The sequence below is a fragment of the Saccopteryx bilineata genome, chromosome 7, assembly GCF_036850765.1.
Source record: "Saccopteryx bilineata isolate mSacBil1 chromosome 7, mSacBil1_pri_phased_curated, whole genome shotgun sequence".
Taxonomy (NCBI): Eukaryota; Metazoa; Chordata; class Mammalia; order Chiroptera; family Emballonuridae; genus Saccopteryx; species Saccopteryx bilineata.
The window spans coordinates 54,259,529-54,282,680 of NC_089496.1; the positions used below are offsets into that span (position 1 = coordinate 54,259,529).

The 23,152-nt window shown below is 54.5% G+C and overlaps 1 protein-coding gene across 2 annotated transcripts in view; it reads right to left on the reverse strand.

Moving 5' to 3' along the window:
- The window catches only part of EGFR (epidermal growth factor receptor), a 157,976-nt gene that overhangs the window by 110,779 nt on the left and 24,045 nt on the right, over positions 1–23,152 (reverse strand). The window contains exon 1 of one of the 2 annotated variants that reach the window (XM_066238472.1): positions 19,679–20,421. The exons of the other annotated variant lie outside the window; for it this stretch is intronic. The gene's annotated coding sequence lies outside the window, so the exon portion shown is untranslated. Of the gene's footprint in view, positions 1–19,678; positions 20,422–23,152 lie in introns of those variants that run through there. 2 annotated transcript variants of the gene reach the window in all.

A 23,152-nucleotide genomic window follows, 5' to 3' on the forward strand; every position in this document is an offset into this window, starting at 1 on the left:
GCAGACAGCTCTCCTCAGGGTGCTGGGATCAGAGGGAGGGAGGGAGGGCGCTTATAAACTCTTTGTAGGATATCTTTTAGTATTAAGAAGAATCATGTGAAAAAAAGTATGTTTTTCATGGCACGGGGGCTCCGGCTGTAAGGAGGGCCCTCTCTGGGCTTTCGGGAAGGCATGGGGCCTGGAGGACAGGACCCTCACTTGCCCTTCCAGCCTTGGCCCCCAGAGCTGTCCCCCTGTCCCTCCCCCACCCATGTACACCCACAGGCAACAGAACACGGGGGACTGGAATATATCACGAGAGGGAAAAGGGTAAACACTCCAAAGTTTCTGGGAGGCCAGGAGGAAGACGTGCAGCCCACACCGGACCATGCCTCTGCCCAGGGACCCAGGGAAGAGAGCCAGGCCACCGTGTACTTTACCCCAAGACCGCACCAATGCACCCGCCTCCCCCACCCCCTCCACGCCCAGCCTCCTCAGCTCGGAACCGATAGTGTCCAACCGGCGCAACCCTGCCACCGTGCAGGGCTTGGCCGGCCAAACCAAACAGAGCCCGGTGGCATCACAGCCCACTCTCAGCCCCTGCCCCGGGGACAATGTCCATCCAGCTCACTGTCGCAGCCTTCATTTAACTGAAGAGCCGGGGCTCCGTCTGGAGAAGTACCCACCCAAGGTTTCTCTTCTGTGAGCATGCTGCCATCTCCAGCACCAAAGGGTCTCCGTGCCCCACCCCCCAGAATCCCCGTCATTCCGGGAAGCTGGGGGGACCCGGAGTCCCTGATCTGGTTGCCTCCCAGCTCTCTGGCGGGACGAGAGCTTTCGGACTGCACCCCACTCTCAGCTGGGTCAGCCTGGGTGCGTTCCACTCGGACATCAACATTTCTGTCACTTAATTACATCGTAATCAGGCTGGAGGGTATCAGACTAGAAAGAGTGTGGTCAGGCTTATGAAAGGTCAACATGTGCAAATGTGTGTTTTTTAAAATTGATTTTAGAGGGAAAGAGAGAGAGAGAGAGAAGCATCCATTTCTTGTTCCCCTCAGTTGTGCATTCATCGGTCATTTCCCGTATGTGCCCTGACCAGGGGCATCGAACCAGCAACCTTGGTGTTTCAGGACGATGCTCTAACTGATTGATCTAACCGGCCAGGGCAAACCCCTGTGTATTTTTCACTGTTAGAGAAAAAAAAAATACAGAAGACAAATGTTTTTCTTTCTTTGTAAAACGACAAGACCAAGATCAGAAACTGTAACAATGAAGCCGTGCTACAATTTACGCTGTGCAAATTATGTTGTGTTGGTTACGTACTGGAGTTCAACCCCCCAGAATAGAATTTCAGTGGTCTGAATGGTACCTTTTGGAGGATGGTTAATGAGGATTCTCTCTGACACAACCCGCCAGCTCTTACTGGGGTGCCTGAGTCTTGGTAACAAAACTGTCCTGTGTGACTGTCTTGTGTTTCAGGGTTTTCAGGATGTGGATGTCGCATTTGTTACCATGTCTATGGATCTATCCAGTGATAGGAATTATATTTCAGTTTCGATTTCCAGCAAGGTGTACCACCCGAGGAACCCATAAAGCTCGCGTGTAGTTTGGACTGGAACACATTTCCAGCAGATAACACGGTGCTAACAGACTGCCACAATACACCGTGGCCAGTGCCTTAAAAGAGATGTTTTCGTATCAAACGTCCCCTTTATTACTAACTACTAACGCGTAAGCGCCAGGCTGGACAAGTGAGTAGGACAATTAATCGCGGTAAACAGGCTTGGACATTTCCAGTTGAATGGAGATTATCATGCAACATGCTTGTTAGCCTGTTTTGTTTTGTTTTTTATTTTTCTTTAAAGACCTGTTCAGCAGTTATATTGTAGCACCCCATGCATTGAAAGCCAGCCCATCTAATTTGCTGGTCTTTTTTAGCTCAGCAAATTCTGATTTGGAGAGTTGATTTGCATGGATTTTTGTACAATCCTATTTACAAACTGACTAGAGAGAAGAAATGGTTCCAACCCCAGAGTACATCGTGTAGCCCGGAGCTTGCCAGAGAAAGCAGCTGCCGTGCGCTGTGACAGCCCCTAGCGCACGCATCCTCATCGCGGGGGCTGGCCCTGCCCCCCCACCCTCCACCCCCACCCCCACCCCCACCCTCAGCAGCTTCCTCTCAGGTAGCCCACTCTGATCAAGTTCAAGAAGATCAGTTCCCGAGATTCGGGAGGGACACAGCTGTGGATCAGCTGTGCTGTGGGTGAGACCAGATCTGGGGACAACTTCGGACTGGCCAACGTGTTCCGAAACACCCTGGGTTTTCCACTGTTTGCTTGTCTGTCTGCCCAGTGTCGCTAAGTTCACTTCTCCGTGAGCATCTTCTGAAATTCCACATAAACGGTTTCTATTCCAAAAGCCCCGAAGACACAAAGTCGGCATGTCTACGACTCGGGTGATAAAATGAGCTCCACGTAAGATGGGCTCGGCGCAAAGGGGACAGGGGGGGGGGACTTCACTCCTCCAAAGACAGGGGTGAAGGTGGCGCAGAGCAGCCCAGGTTGGCATACCCGGCGCTCTCTGGCTGGCGAAGTGATTTAACGCTTATTTATTTAGTTATTTTAGCTCGAGCTCTGCTGCGTCCGTTTCCCCCTCCCTGTGGAAGAAAGGAGACTGGAACCTCTTGACCTCGCTCTAACAGCAAGGTGACGGTGCCAGCTCCCCACTTCTCCTGACCTTCCAGAGACAGACAGACGTTCTTGAAAAGTCTGATGACAGTGGCACCTTGCCACCATGCGCGGCTATAGCCAGAAATGTGCAGCCTGGATGGCAGCCCTCCCCAATCCTGCCTAAAGCAGATTTTTGAAAATACTGGACAATCTCAAGGTTCACATTCGGGGCGAAAATGCTTTGTTGAAACGCCCTTCTACAGAAAACTCCTTCCTTAGGGAGCAGTGTGATAGGTTAGTCCTTGCTCCTCAGCTACCTAAGAAAACAAACAGCTTGTCAGCTTTACAAATCAGGATCACAGTGTCTTCTCCAGGCAGGGAATAGGTCAACACGTCATAGACACTTACAGTAAGAAAACGTGCGTTCCTGAGTGTCAGGTAATCGTTATATTTTTAAAGACTATGTGTCCTAGCTAAAAAGCATCCGTCTGGTATTTGGGGGACAGGCAAGACAATGTTTAAAATAAGTAGATATATATTTTAAAAAATCCCTACACGTCTCCAAGACCATTCTGAAAAGACTTTTACAGGAAACGAGATGCTGTCACTGCTGACACATTGTTTCTATCTCGTGTGCACAAAGCAGCGGAGGGGACCACGAGCAAAACTCATGCTTTCTGGCTGGTGATGTACACCTCCCAGTTCTCACCTGGAGATCCCGGACGTTCACATAGCAAGAGCGTTCTGGGGTCAGGCAGTCAGGGAACAGCCAGGAGGGCCAGCAAAATGGGACCTCACAGGGGACAGGTGATCCTCCCAGAAGTTTTCGTGGGTCTGGATGGGACCCCTTCCCAAAACAGAGGCTCTGAAACCTTTCCGGCAGGACGCAGAGCCTCGGGGGAGGGGAGGGCAGGGAGCGGGCCGCTTTGTTTCTGCCCTGGATGGGCCGTGCACACCTCCCCCCAGGAGTCACAGCACTTCAGGGAGAGCAGCACGTGGCTGCGTCCCCCCCAGAGAGGCGGCGCACGTGAGTGGGAGGTCCATTTGGGACCACGAGGCTAGGCACCGCCCACCAGCCCATCTCCGCACCATACGCAGCGGACCATTTGGGTGAGGCTTTGGCTCACTGTTGCGCAGAAAAAGCTATTTTTAACTCCCATGGAAGAAGTGATTATTTCAATTCTACAGGGAAAGAGATGCGGGCAGTATTTTTTTTTTTTTTTGTATTTTTCTTAAGTTGGAAATGGGGAGGCAGTTAGACAGACTCCCGCATGCGCCCCACCGGGATCCACCCGACATGCCCACCAGGGGATGATGCTCTGCCCATCTGGGGCATCGCTCTGCCACAATCAGAGCCATTCTAGCACCTGAGGCAGAGGCCATAGAGCCATCCCCAGCGCCGGGCCAACTTTGCTCCAGTGGAACCTTGGCTGCGGGAGAGGAAGAGAGACAGAGGGAGGAGAGGGGGAGGGGTGGAGAAGCAGATGGGCGCTTCTCCTGTGTGCCCTGGCTGGGAATCGAACCCGGGACTCCTGCACGCCAGGACGACGCTCTACCACTGAGCAAACCGGCCAGGGCACGTGCTGTATTTTTAATGACAACTTGCTTCAAGTTATTTCTTGTAGAGGACACATTCTTGCAAGGAGGCAAAGTCTAATTGCTTGACCAAGTGATGGCGTCAAGGGTGTATTTGCTTTGCTTTTTTTTTTTTTTTTTTTAACACAAATCTGATAACATCTGCTAAGATGGGAAAGAACCCAGGCTGAGGTCGGTGTGCATGGCTGTGCGTAATTAACAGGGCAGCAGAAGAGCAGGAAGTGGTTCGGAAGATTCCTGCAAGATTCCTGGGAAGAACTGTGGAGAGAAACGCTCCTAAGATAACAGCAGCTGAGCGCCAATGACGGCAGGTAAATTCAGAGCTTGAGTTCCCATCTGAGCTCGATAAAATAATAGCACGTCTCACCCCTCGCCCCCACCCCGCCCCCTAGGCCCGTGGGCAGTGGGAGCTGCACTCCACGTCTGGGTCGGCGTTCGGGGCAATGTGCACATTCCACGGCTGTGTCGGCCGGGAGCCCCGCGTTACTCACAGAGGCGGCCAAAGTGTTCGGGGCGCACGCCTCATCCCCAGACTGTGCTCAGGTCCTTCAGGGAGTATTTGCTTTTATTCTCACCTCACACCCCACAAGAAAGGCGCTTACCCCGATTTCTCAGAGGAGGGGACAGGTTGAGAGGTACGCCACTGGGGGCCACCCAGCTACTCAGCAGAGCCCACTGGGCTGCCCTGGCCTTCACCGTCACATTAGACGACCCCACCCCCACTCCCACAATATCAAGCCTCCCTTTCCATGATCCTGGACATGGCTGCATGGAGGGAAGTCCTTCAGTATTTGCAAAAAAAAAAAAAAAAGTTATAGGTAAGTGAATGGTTAAATAACAAACCAAAAAAAAAAAAAAAAAACAGAAAGAAAAAGAAAAAGATCAAGGAAGTTAGATATGTGCCTGTTTCCAAGGGAGGAGAAATGAAGACAAAACTGGTCGGGTTGGCTGCTGAGGGCGTGGCCGCCAGGGGTGGCCAGACACAGCAAAGCCCAGAGCAAATCTTATCTGAGAGGAACGAGACTGTTAACGTCAGACCTTGTCGTCTGATGGTCAGAGAACTTCCCAGAGGGAGAAATGAACTGAAGGGTGGCCGTGCATCCAAAGAGAAAAAAAAAATGATAATGAAGGTCTTTTGTTTTTAACATTTTAGAAACAAGGAAAGAAAGCCCCCCCCATCTCTGTGCCTGCACCGTCTCTTCCAGGGACCCCTTGAAGGACCACGAAAGGGGGACCGAGCAGCAGATTATTAACCGCATTTGTCAGGGTTTATCCAAACACAACTAAGCAATCAACTGTGTGGTCCAGCCAGCCGTCCCGGCGTGACCGAGGGCCCAGTCCTGGTCTTGTCAGTGGACACACTGGCTAAGTGAGCTGAGGTGAAACGGCCCCACCCTGGTGGGTGCCTGTGCCAGGGCAGGTCAACTTCCTAAACAGGGGAACCATCCCCAGTACCACCAGTGACAGTCGCCAACACAGCCTGTGCCACACGCTGCCCATTTCACATGCCCCAGCCGTCTGTCATTAGCTCCAGGGTCCCCAAAGAAAAACGCAGGTGCACCTGCTCACACCCCACGGCTAGGGAAGTGAGCGAGCGTGCTGGGATTTACACCTCGTGCGTCTGACTCCTGTGGGCGTGCTTTTTCCACGGTGACGCACGCCACAAATCAGTCCCGACATCCACCGTGATGACATGGTCCGTGCCCCCAAGTCTGCAAAGCCCCTTGGAAGAGGAGAAGAAAGCCCCCAACGGCTTTGCTACCAAGAGCCACAACACTGAAAGTGACGTTATGTAGAAGAATGTCAGGTTAGCACTTGGACATTGCTATAAAGTATACACTTTCCACTTTTCTGCAGGTCACTTGCAAAAGGAGAGCTGCATTCGAAGTCCGAGTGGGGGAGGGGGTTGGTACCATGCATAGATTGGGGGGGGGGGTGCGGGAGGGCGAACCCGCTGTGAACCGCCCCGATCAGGCTGACGGCAGAAGCCATGAAATTGCCCTTCACCGTCTCCACCGGGACGCTTTCCAATCCAGCACCAGAGGAGAATGTGCTTCAGCGTTGGCTTGGTTCTGTTTACGTTGCTACGTGACTGAATATTTTCCTGCACCGTGCCCAGAAAGCTGTGCTCATTGTCTTTAAAGAGATAGGCTACGTTCCGGAACATCTTCATATATACGTGACCTACCTGTGGTGAGCCGGTCGGTCTGTCAAATACACATTTGGTGGGGGTTTTTTTCCCCCTCCTTCCCGTTCAATGTGGACAGAACTGTGTGCTGCTGTACTGCTGAGACACGAAGACTCCAAGCTTGCTAGCACTGGAGCAGAACTAGATCCACAGATACATCTATGTGAGCCACGCACGTGCACTGGCACGCACCCACGTACTGGGGGAGCCGTCTGGGAAGGAACGTCCCCTCCCTGAAGAGACAATGACATTGAACACGGCCCGGGAATTCTCATGGCTGTGCCAGCACACAGAGGATAGGTGCTGTGCTTTAATCGACGCAGGCTCTCTGTTCCCAATTTTCTTAAAAAACAAACAAACAAAAACGCTTTTCGTTTCTTTCTTTTTTTGTTGTTATTTTCTGAAGCTGGAAACGGGGAGAGACAGTCAAACAGACTCCCGCATGCGCCGGACTGGGATCCACCCGGTACGCCCACCAGGGGCCTCGCTCTGCGGTGACCAGAGCCACTCTAGCGCCTGGAGCAGAGGCCAAGGAGCCATCCCCAGCGCCCGGGCCATCTTTGCTCCAATGGAGCCTCGGCTGCGGGAGGGGAAGAGAGAGACAGAGAGGAAGGAGAGGGGGAAGGGTGGAGAAGCAAATGGGTGCTTCTCCTATGTGCCCTGGCCTGGAATCAAACCCGGGTCCCCCGCACGCCAGGCCGACGCTCTACCGCTGAGCCAACCGGCCAGGGCTCGTTTCTTTCTTGATGATTCTGAATTGAAAAAAGGAGAGGTAACGCAGAGTTATATGTAGCAGAAGCCAACAGAGTCAGAACGTCTGTGTCTGTCTGTCTTGCCCCGAAAGCCTTCGCAGATAACCACGCCAGGTCCATTCGGGATGCCGGCCTGTGCATTTCTATCTTTTATGAGTTTCCCGCTATCGCCTACGGGAATTCTTCCTGCTTTTGAACATGACACACATTCTCCAGATTCCTTCCTGCTGTCCGTCTCACAGCACTGGCCGCCGCCTGCATGGCACAGCTCTGCTCGCTTCAGCGCGGGGGCCCGGGGAGGGGCACCCTGTCCGTCTCAAAGCCGAGGTCTGGACGCTGCCAGGCGACGGGGGGCTGCGGTGGGCCTCGGGGGCTCGTCCCCCCACTGCCCGCTGCTTGTGGGCTGGGACCCGGGCTCCCAGCTCCTGAATCACCTGGCGGGATGTGTCCACCCCGTTGCCGTGGAATAAAGCAAAACGTTCTCAGGCTGGGGGGATTCAGTGAGAGCCTTCCGGGGAGAGAGTCCATCGCCTCCGGGCACGTCTGCTCCTTTTCTCTCTGCGGGGCAGGTGCGGGGGGTGGGGGGGGTGAGGAAGACCCCCCCGCCGGTGCCTCCGTCGGTCATCTCGGGGTCGGGACAGTACAGGCTGCGCGGCCTGTGCGCCTTCTTCCTGCACGCGTGTGCAGGCGTGCTTCCCAGACGCGCACCCGGTGTGAACTGGGACGTAAACTGGATCTCCCTGCAAACTGGTGTCGGCGTGGGCCCCGCCTCCCTCGCCCGCCGCAGGAGACTCCGAACCGGAGGCAGCAGAGTCCCGTTCTCCCACCACCGTCTCGGCCTTGTGGACAGGGCTGTGGCTACTTTTATTTCTTTGTGTATTTCTCTCTCTCTCTCTCTCTCTCTCTCTCTCTCTAAATCCCAGAACCCTACATCAAAGGTATGGGTCAGAATTCCGACACCTCGGTCCTCTCCCACGTTGGTCACGGCGACCCTACAGAAAGCGGGTCACCTTGCTCCACAGAAGCGGTGCTGAACCGGCCAGCAGGTGGTTGTCACAAACACCCAGAGGAGAGCAAGTCCATGGCAGCAGGGGACTCCCGAGAGGACATACAGTTTAGTTGTCAAGACCTGTGCCCGTCTGCGAGAAACAGAGGAGGGGACGGACGGTGCAGGGGCAAGGCAGGGAGACCCCGCGCGTCGCTGCGCGGAGGGACATCGCACGCGCCCTGCCCTGCGTCCCGGCCACGGCCCGAGACGGGGAGGGAACGCGGCCTTCGGAGAAAGGTGTGGGGTGGGGTGGGGTCCGGCACGTGGCATCATTCTCCTTTCAAATGATGTGAAACCTGGTGTTTTGAGGTGTATCTGTGTTCGGGTGCTTTCTTTGTGGGGCGAGGCGTTTAAACAATCACACTGCCTGCACCGCTCTGTGAGGCCCCAGAGATGCTACAGGTCACATCTCATTGGGTACATGACGTCCTGAAAAGTTTTCTGAGAGTAGATAGGGGCAAGGGAAGCAACAAGATCGTGTGTGTGTGTGTGTGTGTGTGTGAGAGAGAGAGAGAGAGAGAGAAGTGTGGGGTTGTGGGTATTATCAACCCTCCCTGACTGGTGGGGGCAGCAATACCACATTTTGGGGTGCGCTGTAAATATTTTGCCATCAGAACAAGGGAAGGCTCTTCAGACGTCCACAGTTCTCTGCATCTACCCTGCCTGCCTTGCTGACAGTCATCTCATACTGGAATTCTTGTCTGAAAAGTAGCCGCAGCCGTTTATTGTCTTACGTGCTCACGTGCTGACACACCTCACACCTGTGGGAACGGCTGTCATCAGTCACTCGATGAACAAGTGCTGGAGAGAAGGGAGGGTGTGGAGAGAAGGGAGCCCTCCTGCACTGCTGGTGGGCACGCAGACTGGGGCCGCCGCTGCGAGAAACGGTGTGGGCTTGTCTCAAAAAGTTAAAAACGACCCTGTGTGTGATTCCACTTTGGGAAACGTATCCAGAGAAACCCGAAACACTAATTCCAAAGAAGACACGCGCCCCTACGTTCAATGCAGTGTTCTTTACAACAGGCAAGATCTGGAAGCAGCCCACGTGCCCGTCAGTGGATGAAAAAGCTGTGGTCCATGTACCCAGTGGAACACTACTCGACCATAAAAAAGGGAGTCCCACCTTTTCCAACAGCATGGATGGACCTGGAGAGCATTCTAGAAAGACAAGTGCCGTCCCACGTCACTCATCTGTGGAATCTAACGAGCAAAATAAACTAGCAAACAAGACGGAAACAGATTCATAGATACAGAGGACAGACTGGCAGCTGTCAGAGGGGAAGGAGGCTGGGGGTGGCTAGGAGAAAAAGTGAAGGGACTAAGAAAAAAGAAAAGGTCACAGACACAAAGAACAGCGTGGTGATGACCAGAGGGATGGGGTGGCAGGGGGAGGTAGAAGAGAAAAAGGGGGTTACATGATGATGGAGGGTGACTTGACTTGGGGGGGCGGTGAACACACAATACAACACACAGATGATGGACTAGAGCAGTGGTTCTCAACCTTTCTAATGCCGTGACCCCGCAATACAGTTCCTCATGTTGCGGTGACCCCAAACCAAAAAATAATTTTGGTGGCTACTTCATAACTGTAATTTTTGCTACGGTTATGATTCGGAATGTACATACCTGATATGCATCATGTATTTTCCGATGGCTTTAGGTGACCCCGCTGGGGTCGCGACCCACAGGTTGAGAACCGCTGGACTAAAGAATTGTACACCAGAAACCTATGTGATTTTATTGACCAATGTCACCCCAATAAATTCAATACAATTAAAAAAAAAAAAAACAAAGACATGCTAATGGAAACGAGAGTCAGGGAAACATGGTCCATCTCCCCTCCCCCCAACACCTTCTGGTGATTCTTCACATCCCCTTTGGCCATCGTCACAGAACCTCTTCCCAGCCAGGGTCAGCGGGTCAACACGTCTCACAATACGGTTCACGGTGCTATGACCCCCTCCCCCCCACGCTATGGCTTAGTCCTTCAGCAACAGGAACCTTTAAATAAATACCCTCAGAAATGGGAAACTGGCTGTCAGTTCCTAATGACCTCCCGGCCCTTACTTCATACTTTTCTATCCTAAAATAGAACTGATCTTTTTAAGGAAGGCTACAAGGGTGCTCGCCATCACCCTGATGCCTCCAGTGAGTAAATGACTCTTCGGGAACAGTAAGTCAGAGGCTTTGGGAAGTGTGTTAACCCTTCAGCCTCACCCAGGGCAGCTCATTAGCACAGGGAGTGTTCCTGCGGCCCGTGAGTCACCCGCAAAGGTTACGCGGTGTCCACCCTGTGTCTCCCGAGGGAGTCACTGATTTAGAACATCTAAGTGTTTAGACATGAAAAAAAAAACCAAAACAACCCAACAAAAAACCCCAGAATGCAGCAAGAACCTCCAGGAAGTCCAGGATTGCATTTCTGAGAAGGCAGAAGGGGAACTCCTCGTCTGGCCCACCTCCCTCCTAAAGGATCAAGCTGCCACCGAGATATGTCACCCTCCAGAGAACTCAGGTGGACTTCTACCTGTAAGCCTCACGAGTGCTGATTTCAATGGGTTTCTTTTTGGATAAACCTTTCTAAAACAGTCATTGTCTTGCCCTCCGACATTCTATTTGGTGTGTGACGTGGCACGTGGGTGAACCTTTTTATGATGGGTGGGGGTGGGGGTATCATGTTGTTCTAGGCGATGCTGGGACATGCCTCTCTCTCTCGGTGCCTTACTGGTACGTGTGGCTGTGACACAAGGGACCTGGCCTACTAGGTTTGTGTCTGCTCCTCTCACCCTTCATCCCCCACCCTCTCCGTGGCTTTCGGGATTGATAGGAGGTCAGATGGACCAGAAACGAGGTTGGTGAACCTATCCTCAGGTTGGTGAGCCGTCTTTGTCTGGCTGTGTCGTCTCTTCACTGTCTCCTCTGGCCGCGGCCAAGCTTTTTAAAGCCCTTGTGGACACTTAAAAGAGCTTCCGGTTTCTAACGAGGGTGAAGTTGTACCGAAAATAAGAGCAAGTGAGCACTGAGAGTCTGAACGACCCAATGGGGGGGGGGGATGTGTGACTCTCACAGACCCGCCTTCAAATCTGTTTGGTTCGCCATCTGTCTGTTTTGGTTTGTCCTTCAAAAATGGGGAAATGGACTTGGAAAGGTGAGGGGACCCTTTCTGGATACTAATCTAGCTTCCTTAACAAAGCAAGACAGGCTGCTTGGAAAATACTCGATTCTGGGCCATGAGCACGCCATTAAATTATTTTCCTTGTGTGGCTCGAGGAGGAAACTGGACGGCCAAGCTTGCTCATGGGCCTCCCTGGTGGGGATGCCCGCGCCGCGATTATTATAAATCAACAGCACTTCTTTTTGACAGTTAAACACGGGCCGCGAATCATACAAGCTCTTACTAAACATCCGTCTTAGAGAGGAACCTGCATGCGTCTATTGAAATTAAACCCTACACAGCAGGGGACGCAGTTCAGAGAAGTACATGCTGTTGTACATCAAGCTCTGATGTCTCCTCGGGCTCGGGGGCTGTCCCCTCAGTTCATGGGAGAATCATCATTCTGGTCTTTAAAAAAAAAAAAAGAGAGAGAAACCTCATCCTATGGCGTTCAGGCCAATAAAGCTAAAATACCAGAAACGGTTTTTCCAGCCTCTCGCACGAGAGACGTGGCTGAAGGAAGAATGTTTAAAGGCGCTGCTTTTCCTCAGCAGTCAGGGCAGTGCAACTTAAATGGCGAATGTTTACTAAAACTTCTATTTTCTGTATATACTATGTGAGGGCTGCATGTGGAGGTAAAATGCCAAAAAAGAAAAGAAAAAAAAGAAAAACCCAAACAAACCAAATAAACTCTCGAGAAAATGCAGCAGCAGCAGGAAATAGTCCCAGGAAGGGGCTGCCCTCACTGAGGTCTATTTTTGGTTTAAGAAGAGCAGTTGGGAGTTTACAGTCGTGGGCAGGAGAAGGATCCCCTCCAGTCCTGATGGGCGGGCGGGCGGGCACGGGTTTGCCCCCTCCCGGGACCTCCTTTCTGATGACTTACCTCCGCACCTCCCTCCACCCACCTGCGTCCCCCCCCCCCCTCCCCACGTGCAGACCCGGGACCGACACCAGCACCTACGGGGCTGGGCACGCGCCTCTCGCCAGCCTGGCGGTCGCGGTCGCGCTGATGGCCAAACACTCGGAAGAGAGTGTCGTGGGAAGAGAACATCTCCCCTAAGTGTAGGTGCAGTCTTCGCATTGAAAAAAAAAGAATCTATTTTGTGTGCATGCTCTTTCCTCCCCCACACCTGGTCTTTCCATCTCAAACACGTGCGCACACGCACGCGCTCACGCAACCCTTCCACAGTTCTCCCGCTGCCCAGAGAATTCCACAGTGTTCCAACTGCCTCTCAGCACACATGCGGTCCCACCTAAACCCAGGACCAAAGTGAAATCGGAGCCCGGGCCTTTTATTTTAATGACTTCAGCAGGGAAGAAGTTTCCAGCCAGTTCGAGGAGGAAACCGGCCAGGAGGCAGAGAACGAGGGAAGAGAGGGGAGGTGAGGGCAGCCAGACCTTCTTGTTTCCGGGCGCCCTGATTTCTTCCTTCATCTTACTGTTGGAAACTGGGCCCCATCTGCTCTCTCCATCTGACCCCCGGCGCAGCGGCTCTGAGAGGCGGGGCGGGGCCACGGAGCAGACAGAGGTTGGCAACGCTCAGCTCTGGGTTTGGGCTTTGGCTCTGGGAGTTTGGAGAAATCGCTCCCCCTCTCTGGTCCTTCCTACCCCCCCCCCGCCCCTACCGATGACAAGGAACCAGGATGGCTGTCTCCCAGGGCGACCTACCCCACGCACACTCGGTGAGAGCCATCCCGTCGGGGCAGAGGCGGGGGCGAGGGGGTTCCATAAACTTTGTCAGAAAAGCACATCTTCATATTCAAAGCAGAGCATTCCATTTCAAGGAGCTTTGTGATGATGATGCCACAGGTCAGATATTTCCAAAGAAACAGGAAGAAAAAAAAGGCGACTGGGAATTCAGAACAAACCCCACCACCACCTCCGTGTGTATAAAAAAAAAAAAAAAAAAAAAAAAAGGCGAACGCACGCAGTAATGCATGGCTGCTTGCCTGCCCGTCAACTGTGATCCCAACGGCACACACACACACGCTGGAAAGGAACACCGAGAAATTATACTTAGAAAACGCTCGCGGAGGAGCAGCGGTGATGGAGAAAACAGATGTCCGTTCCAGCGAGACGGGATCAAGCAGAAACGATCTGCAGTTATTGGTTGATCACACCCAGGGCCATGGTCTTAATTCCAGGGTTAAGAGAACGGTCCTTGTGTTGTGGACTCCTCCACTTACTTCTCTGTTTCACACCCCCACCTCCCATGTCCTGGGGTTACTCCAACTCGTATCCGCAGGTCACTGAAGCCAGAACCACTGCCTCGCACTCTGGGACCACACAGGCAAGAAGAGACCCAAACACCCGCCACGCCTTTGAAGATTCACTTCAACTCGGAAACGCAGTTTTCTTCCCTGTCCCATCCCGGGAGCTGAGATCCGATTCTTGAGAGGTCCCTCCCCCCTCCCCCCATCGTTTGAGCTCTAGCGTCCAAGCCTCCCAGCTCCCTATTTCCGTCCGAAGTCTCAAGTTTTGGCTTTTCCCGCTCATCCCTTAGCTAGTGGTCATGTTCGCTCCTGGTTTAGTGGGCACATTTACCTCCTTGGCCTCCAGGTCCCTGAATTCCCCCCGGGGAGCTGAGATTTGCGACCACATCGCTGAGCAGTCATGATAGCCTCCTCCCCTCTCCTAGCCTAAGCGCGGGGGCTGGCGGGCGCTCACTGACCTCTTGACCTTGTGAGGAGACGGTGAGAGACAAGCCGTTCCTCTACCACAACCGGACCCGCCGACCCACGCACGTCCTGACGCCCGGTGTCTGCGATGCCTCAACAAGAGTCATTCCCCAGGGAGGTCACGTGAAATATGTCAATCAGGTTAGAGACTGCCCGGTAGGTCGGTTAGGGAGATGAGATCACAGCGGCTCTACCTTTCTCAGCCTCCTGGCTTGGTTCCATCTATCTTGGTTCCAAAAGCCCACATACAGAAAACCAGGTCCTCACGCCGCACACCGCCGCGATGTTTATATTTACAGAGCGATTTATATATCACGTCTTCCGGGGGACCAGGGTCCACGGGAGGGAGAGGCTGGTCTCAACACAGTAAATCTGGCGGAGGAAGCAGGCATTCCAGCAGAGCAGTAAAAGGCGGGGCTGTGCTCGCAAAGCAAAACCCCTCTCCCTCTGTGGTCGGGAAACTCACACGGACATGGGAGACTTACCCTGATAAAGACACAACCCGCGGTGATGTGTATCGGGCCTAATTGGAAGCAGCTGAGAACAGTGGGAAAGCCGAGCAGTCTCGGCCTGGACCACTAGCTTTCCCCGTGTGGGTGGGCCAGCGTGGCAGGGCCGGGAGCCTTCCCGGGCCTGGGACCGGGGCGCTGCACCACACATGCCCCCAACAGAGAAGGCACAAGCCCCATCCACACACACACACACGAGACCACCACACCCACCACCATGCGGCCTGTTCAAGACAGGGAGCAAAACCTTCCGGGTCCCCTTCACGGGACTCGCGGTGGGCGTGCTGTTTCCCAGCCCCAACTCTGCCGTGGGCGACGTGCTCCGGAGAGCAGCCTGCCCTGGGGGGCTGGGGCTCCAAGGTCTGCACCTCGTGTGAACTGCAGGGGAGCATCTCCCAAGACAGTTTATCTTCCTGAGTGTCACTCGGAAAGGCAGATGTGGGGCAGACGGTGACGCGCAGCAGACATGGCCATGTCCGTGCAGGGTGATCAGAAAGAACAACGGGCGGAGCTCCTGCGCTGCCCGCACCACGGCTCACGTGCTGGCAGCGTGGGGACCGACCCCCGGCCTCCTGGCTCTGCCGCCCGGGTGTCTCTCTCCAGGCCGCACGGCGTCCAAGAGTCCCAAACCCTTGGCATCGACGTTTCCGAGGGGACTGCACTGTGACACTGGGAGGAGGCCCAGACGGGCCCCTGCAGTTTGTGTCTGCCACACAGCCAGCCTCCTGCCTGTCGTCACTACCTAAGGCCCCCCAAACACGGGATGAAGAGGTTACACAGCATTTTCCTAAAACGAGACAACGTAAACGAGGAGCTCACTGGGGCTGTCCTGACGAAGGGATGTCTGCTAGACACCGCGTTCTGGGTACTCTCTGCACAAAGACGCGTGGGAAGAAAGCGAAGATCAGTGTAAAGAGGACTTTTCTGGTGCCTTAGGACACTCTCCCGGGACAGTGTGGGACTTTGAAAACTCAGCCTGACCTGCGAAATTCAGAAATTTACTGTGAGACCACAGAAAATTTCTTGAATAACAAACACCCCCAGGAACTCGTGGAAGAGAGAAATGATTCTGTGTACAACGAGGGCGGACGCTCTGGCGAAAACCGAGACCCCAGGAAACCACGCAAACTGGGCCCTGGCGTGCCCAAACAGGCCACCCCCCACCCCTCACTCCTTTCAAGAAATAAGATGCCATGAGTTTAAAGGATCACTCTGTGACGGAAAGCCACAAATCTGCTCGCTTGGGGAGGTGAAAAGTCTTCAGACACAAGAGAAATAAATGAGGATTTTCGTTGTTCTTTTGTGGGGGGTGGCCCCTGCAGGCCACGCTCAGAACCCCGTGTGTTTCCCTAGGTGACCGACGCGGCAAGCCTGCCCGCGGCTCCCAGGTCCCCTGGGACCGCCCAGGCACAGCCTTGCCAGTAGCGAGCGCACCCCGTCGGCGCTCCAGCTCCAGCTCCGCCCACACGTAATCTGGGGCGAGCACACATCCACTGTCCACTCAGCACCTCTCCACGAGAACCCTGTTTTCTCACCGCGGTGATGTAATGGATAAGGAAGCTTGCAAAACCCTTGATTATTCATGCGTTCATGCAAATATTTATTCAACAACGATGGAGGGAGCAGCGACCCGAGATTAAGTAGTTCCGTAGGTGCGCAACAGGGCCGGCTCACAGGGAGCACGGAGCACAGAGCACAGGAGTCAGCGCGTGTAGGGCAAGGGTGGTGGTGGCCGGCCGTGGGGGTGGCGCGGGGGGATGAACAGGTGGACCACGGGGGATTTTCGGAGCCGTGGGAACGACTCTGTGTTGATACTGCAGTGGTGGGCGTATCACATTATCCGTTTGTCAAAACCCGTACAGCACCGAGAGAGAACCGTGGGCTTGAGTGAACAAGAACTATCAGGACCGGCTCATCCGCCGTCAGAGATGCACTCCACGGACACACGCAGGGTGTTTCTACAAGAGGAAACCTGGGGGTGGGGGAGCAAGGCAGAGGGAAGCCTCTCACTTAATAAAAGAGAGGCTTCCTTCACTCCGCACCCTGACGTCGCCCCTTGGGGACGAACGCGGCCTGGCACAGAGGAGACAGCCCTAGCGAGGACTTGTTTCCTGGTCTTGCGGCTGGAAGCCCTGGACCCCAGAATTTCACAGGTGACACTGAACCCTTTGAGTGATTCAGTCTCTTGTACTGGTGCTCAGGCGACTCCCATGGCCACCTATATACATGGGCCCTCGAGAGGCAACGCCACGCCCAACAGAAGAAAGAAGGGTAAAAACTCCCATTCCTCCTGATTTATTTCAGCCTTTCCATCGCTGAACACTTTATTCCTTCCTGTTTTTTTTGTTTTGTTTTGTTTGTTTGTTTTGCTAGGGTCTTGCAGACACATATGTGTTAGCTGACGAAATCAATGCTTACCAGGTTAAATTCTTAACTGGGACATTCTGTGCAATGCCCTGCTTCCCCCGACTGGGTTAATAACTAAACCACCACTGGCTCGTAAGCAGCATTGATCGCGTATTTTGAAAGAACACAGCGGCTTGGTGCGGGGGACGCCTGAGCGTCAATGTCATGGGTTTCCGTGCCTTCTTCACCAGGGAGCGCTGCCCACAGAACACAGTCCCGAGGCAGGGGGACACCTCCCGGCCACGCTGGGACGCGGTCAGCCCCCTTCGGCTACGGAACCCGCGGAAGACAGAGAGCAGACCCCGGGAACGGCAGCATTCCCAGCCCCACCCTCCCGGTCCACCAGCAAGTGGAGCACGGGAGATGTTACACTCAGTGAGTTGACCCAAGCTCAGAGGAGGGTTGCATTTTGCACAGACATGGGTGCCAAGCCGAGTCCAATAAAATGCTACCATGTAACCACACCCACCACACACATACTCTTCTCAAACTTCAGATCTAACCTAACCAAAACTCAAGAGCTTTTTTCTTTTTTCTTTTTCTTTTTTTTTTTGGAGTAGCATCTGGGAAAGAGTAGGTGGGTCTGTTTAACAGCGTTACCAAGAAATCCGCGCTGCCGACCTTAATATAAATAAAAAGGCTGCTCTGAAATCCCCAGCTTTGCTAATTTATGAGATACTTGTAGTAAGAGACGCTTAGCGGCCGGGAAGCCCGCATTCCTGGCCGTGGCCAGCGTCCCCTCCACAGAGAGATTCCTAACCGCCCATCCCAGCCTCGTTTAAATGCTTCCAGGGTGAGGCATGTACGGACAGCAAATTCCATCTCAGGGTGCTCTGGCTGCCGCCGAAATTCTTCTCTGTGCTGCTCCGCAAGCTGCCTCTCTCCGCCTTCACACACCCTTGGTCTTCTTCGTTCTGGACTCTGGAGCCGGAGGAGGGAGTCAGCCTCCCTGTCCACAGAGCTCAGCCCCTCATGCACTACGACAGCTGTCAGAGCTCCTAGGGGCCTGTGCTGTGCCATCCAGCTACTCTCTGCACGGATTCTAACTCTCTGCCCTCCCGCTCCCCTCTGCTCCACGATCTCCAGCTCACCGCGGGTCCGTTTAAAACGTGCAGTGAGCTACGCAGTCCGCCCGCCCCCTGACCGGTACAGGGCACGGCCAGGTGACCGCCTCCTGAATCCGGGACACTGTGCTTTCACTGACGAACTCAACCATCCACGGCACCTTGTTGCTGCTGGCTCACAGTGAACTGGCAGCCAACTGAAACACCCAGGTCTTTTTCACACTTACGCAATCGGTGGTGGGTTGTTTTGGGGTTTTTTTTTCCTTCTTTCCTTTTCATTCCATCAGTCACTCAACAAATACCGCCTTCAAGAAAATTATTTCCACAGCAAGTGCTGAGGAGGACTGGGCCACAAAGAGACTATGGAAACTTGGGTTTCTGACCGACCGTTGAACCTGAAATTAAAATTTTCCATGTGAACTTGAAAGTGAGCCACCGTGTGATGGCGCAGCGAGTTGTTACAAGGCACAGCCGCCACGCAGAATTCCAGGGCACGTGCAAGGGGAGCCACAACGGACCAATGCGGTGAAACTCCATTACATCCGTCTCCCACGTTCAGAGGCGTTGGTCGGGAGAGGCTCAAAGTGTTTTCCTCGAGAAAAGTCAGATCCTGACTGTCACCAGTTTGAAAATCAGCGGAAATCAAATCTTTCGATCGAAGACGTCATTCTTAGACAGTATGTAAAAGCGCTGGTCGTGGCTTCCCTGACTAGGACACACATCCAGTGAGTTCCTTCATTTTTCAGGGGCCACCCTCCATGGAAACATAGGATGGTTTTACTGAAATATCGGAAATGCTCATGGGTGTTTTTTCCACGTGACTCTTCAACTGCCATTGTGATCGAATCACGGGATATGGCTTTATTCCACCTGTCCGGGCCAAGCGGGTCTTCCACACTTTGTGACGTTATCTGTTGGCAGCCCGGGGTCTAACCCACCTTCTGGATCTGGCTTCAAGGTGCGGCAGGACCAGTGCGTGATTGAGAGCGAACAGAAGCTCAGAGCTGGAGGAGCCCCATGGGTCAGCCCAACAGGCACTATGCAAACAAGGACACCGGGGCTCACCGAAGTTTGCCCGTCACTCATTCAGGTGTGCTGAGCAGGGTGCCAAGACATGTAAATAGAACATGAAGCTTGAGGTCAAGAAACTGACCTCAAGTTGGTAGATACCTGAGAAGAAAAATCACTGGTCCACAAAAGAATAAAACACTCAAGCCCAACTGAGTTCAAGATGATGTTCCACGTCCATGACAGTGACCTGGTGTGTGTGTGTGTGGGGGGGCACTGCTGGGAGGAGGAGAGGACGAGGTGAGAGAGAAAGTTGGAGGATGGGACGGGACAGGTCATGCATATATGAGGAAAGTCGTCACCTGTGCTCTAATATGTATAATCTGTCATTACAGCTATCCTTCCTAAATAGTGCCCGTGGGCTGACTTGAGTTCATACACAATGGACACGGGTGTACTGGTTCTAGCTATAGTTTCAATTCTGAACTTCAGATAAAGGGGGCTACCTAAAAAAGAAAAAAAACAATTCACCTAAGGAACTAGTAAGACGATCAGATTGACGTTTGAGAACCTACTAGAACACTCTCCTCTCTGTACAGGACCACCAGGAGAGCTGTCAGAACATACCTGTCGGTCCCGTTTCCAGACCCTTTACAGCAGGGCCTCAGGGGATGCGACCCGTGCTAGGATTTTTTTTTTTTTTTTTTTTTTTTTTTTTTACAGCTTCCCAAGAGATTTCAGCGGACAGGCAAGGTCTCACGCACAGCGCTGTCTTAGAGACGGCTCTGGTGGCGATGAGGGGAAGGTCTCAGACAGAGCAGGGCCACCGGTGAGAAGGAAACACCTCTGTTCTCACGAGAGACCATAAGGGCTGACCCAGACAGCAAGGACAGGGATGGATGAAGCGGGGGCAGGGGCCGCCTAGGAGGGCCCGGCCCCGGTGCACATGAGGATGAGGATGTGACCTCCCAGAGCGCCTGCCGCAGGTGCCCGTGGACAAGTCCGTCTTGACGTGGTTCCAAGGCTGCCCCCGCGGGGCTCTGTAAACAAGGGTGCAGATGCCAGGCTTGGGCTGGGGGCCACCGCGCTCCACCTCTGTGGGTCAGAGGAGGCCTTTACCCATCGACGTGGGTAAGGGCACAGAGAGCCAGGAGGAAGGGCGGCCGAAGATGGAGCTGAGGGACCCTAATGTAAAAGCAAGAACCCCGACGCCACGAGGAAATCACGAGGACCTGCGAGCAGGCTCTGAGGAATGTCCATGTCCACAGAGAGGACGCGGCTCCCCACTGTCCCGCGCTGTGTCCAGGGTTCTGGCCCCCAGGGGCTCTGGCTCTCCCAAGCAGGTCTCACATACTGGGGCCTGTCGTCAGGCGCATTCAGGTGAAGTGTCCCAGTTTTTGGAACAAAAGGGGCCGTGTGTCTGTGCCTCACAGCCCAGAGCACCCTATTGGCTGACCCCATGTAGAGCAATGCCAGAACTCCTCCCTCTCCCTGAGCCCGGGCCCCCCGCCAGGGAGCCAGGGAGGCGCGGGCATGAAAGGAACTCCCTGGGCGGCTAAATTAAAGCCACTTCTTGCCCAGACCCACGCCGCTCCTGTCTGGACAAACACGGCTTTTCCTGCTGTCTTCAAGTGGTTTTCAACCCTCAAGGGGTGCTTTCCACCCTGTGTTCACTCTGTCCGGCACCTATCACCCAGGAGTGGAATTCGGAGGAGCCTGCTCGAGGTCACTCAAGGTCAAACACACGAGGGGCGGGGCCTCCACAGCCAGGTGTCCTGCCGCTGGCTGGGGCGCCTGATCCTTTCGTAAGGAGAGAGCCTGGCCCAGGGGCCCTGAGCGGACAGCACACAGGTGGGGTTGGGGTGTCCGAAGGAGAGAAGGGCGCGGTACCAGGTGTAACGGGCAGTTTGCTGTCCTTCCAGAACAGAGGATGGGTTGGGGGTGGGATTCTAGGGCAGAGAAAAAAAACGGGACAGGCAGCCCGGGTGTGTGTGTGTGTGTGTGTGTGTGACCCTTCCCTCTTCCCTCCTCCGAGGCAGACATCAGTCCCAGACAAGGACCACACTCGGCAGCCCCGGAGGGAGGGAGCGAACCTGTCTTTTTCGCAAACTGGGGGGGGGGGGGGTAATGGAAACTCTTCCTCAGAGGCTGCCGATCAGCACCGTGCCTGGAGAATCTCGTCTGTCTGCTTCAGACTCAACTAGTTCATTGTAAAGCAGATCAGTTAAGAGCTTAAAAAAAAATAGTTCATGTGAATCACCTGGAGGAACGGCTGGGAATCAAATGTCCTCCTAGGACATGTGCCACCTGACTGAGGTTACCTGGGACACGGGGCCGGGTTTGGGGACAGGAGCGGACAGGCCTGCCAGGCAGGGAGGTTGGAATTCTCGGACTCCGGTTCCGCCACCCTTCGCATTTTAATTGTAACCTTTGCTTTTTTGGCCCTGGACAGCCAACTAATGGTTACATAAGCCACATTCCTCCCAGGCCGACCAGACCAGCCCGGGGACAGGGACAGGGACAGGCTGGGAATGGCTTCTCCGTCCCCGGCCCCAGCCCACGGTGACGTTTCTAGATGGGAAGCCATGTAAGCCAAGGAAATGGGTGCTGGGCTCTCATCGCTCTGCGAGACTCCCAGGAAAAGGAACAGGAGCGGGAGGGGGCGGGGCCAAGGAGGCGGAGCCTGGGACGCTCAGAAAGGGACCATGTCAGACACCGCAGAAAGGACAGCCGAGTCTCCGCGCGGTTTAGATGAGGCTCCCGTCCCTGGGTGTCCATGCTGGCAGACAAGGGGCCCTCCTCTGTAGCTGAGACCACACATCACGGTCTACAGACCGTGACTTGGGCTGCGTGGTTGGTCTCGTTTCCAGAGACGCGTCCCTCCTTCCCCGCGGTCATGGGAGGTCCCGTCCCCCCACACCCCACCCCGGGGTAAGAAGTGAGTGCTTGCTGGTGTCAGGCGGTGACGTCTTACACACGAAGGTACGCCACTGAAGCATGTCTGGGAACCACAGGGATTTTCCTTAAATAAGCAAAACGCACATGCCACGGGTAATAATTAAAATCGTCTGCCCTGAGGAATGCACCAGGCTGCTGCTTCTCCCTGACCCAAGACGGGCAAATACGCTCCAGAAGTTAGGAAGCTGAAATAACATCTTTCTCATCAGAAAAGTATATTCCTGAAACGTCTGAAAGGCACTGTGTTAGAAGTGGGGGAGGGGGAGAGGAACCCCCCACAGCTGGGAAGCCAGGTTTCCCTCGCTCCTGCCCTCTCCCTGGCACGACTCACTCTGTGTAAGAGCTGAGCTCCTGGGGTGACCCAGGGACAAGAAGTCTCGAGGAGTCAAAGCTGTTTCCCCAGAACCCCCCCACCCCCCCCACCACTCCTGTCTACTGCATTATAGAGCAGACCACAGGCCCCGCGGGCCCACCACAGGCCCCGCGGGCCCACCACAGGCCCAGACGCCCCCGCAGGCCCCGCCCCGCCCACGCTGCCCCGCCTATGCTGCCCCGCCTGCCACGTGCTCCTGGGCCACGGACTGGGACGATCTTGCGCGGAGAATGCATGCTCCCCCCTGGCTGCTCCGTTCCCTCACACTACGGGACCTGCACCCCTGTGTGCCACAACCGCCCTCGGGTGTCTGGGGACAGTGGTGTGGAGGCAGCTTTGAGCTGGACGGCGCAGCCAGCACGGGGACAGATTGATTCCTAAAGCTACTGAAAGGGGAGTCCGGTGGGTGGCGGATAAGAAGGAATGAAGAGTGGAGGGCTCAGGCGAGGGCACCCACAACCACTGCGTGCCCCATGGCCGCGGACACTCCACCTCCTGGAAACGCCTTTCTCTGTGCGTCCTGAATTAATGGCTCCACTGCGCGTGAGCAGGGCACTTTGGGTAAGCCGGCTTTGCAAGGCTGAGCTGCCTGTCCCGCTGGCCCGTGTGCGTCCTCTGCTCTGCGCCCTGCCCTCCCTGTGCGGCATCTGAGGCTCCCAGACAGGGCAACCTGCATCAGACGCTGCAGGGGAGGGAACGGAGGCCCCCGGAGCACAGGAGACTCTACTGGAGAGACACAGCTGGAGAAGGCACCAGGGGGCTGGGAGCTG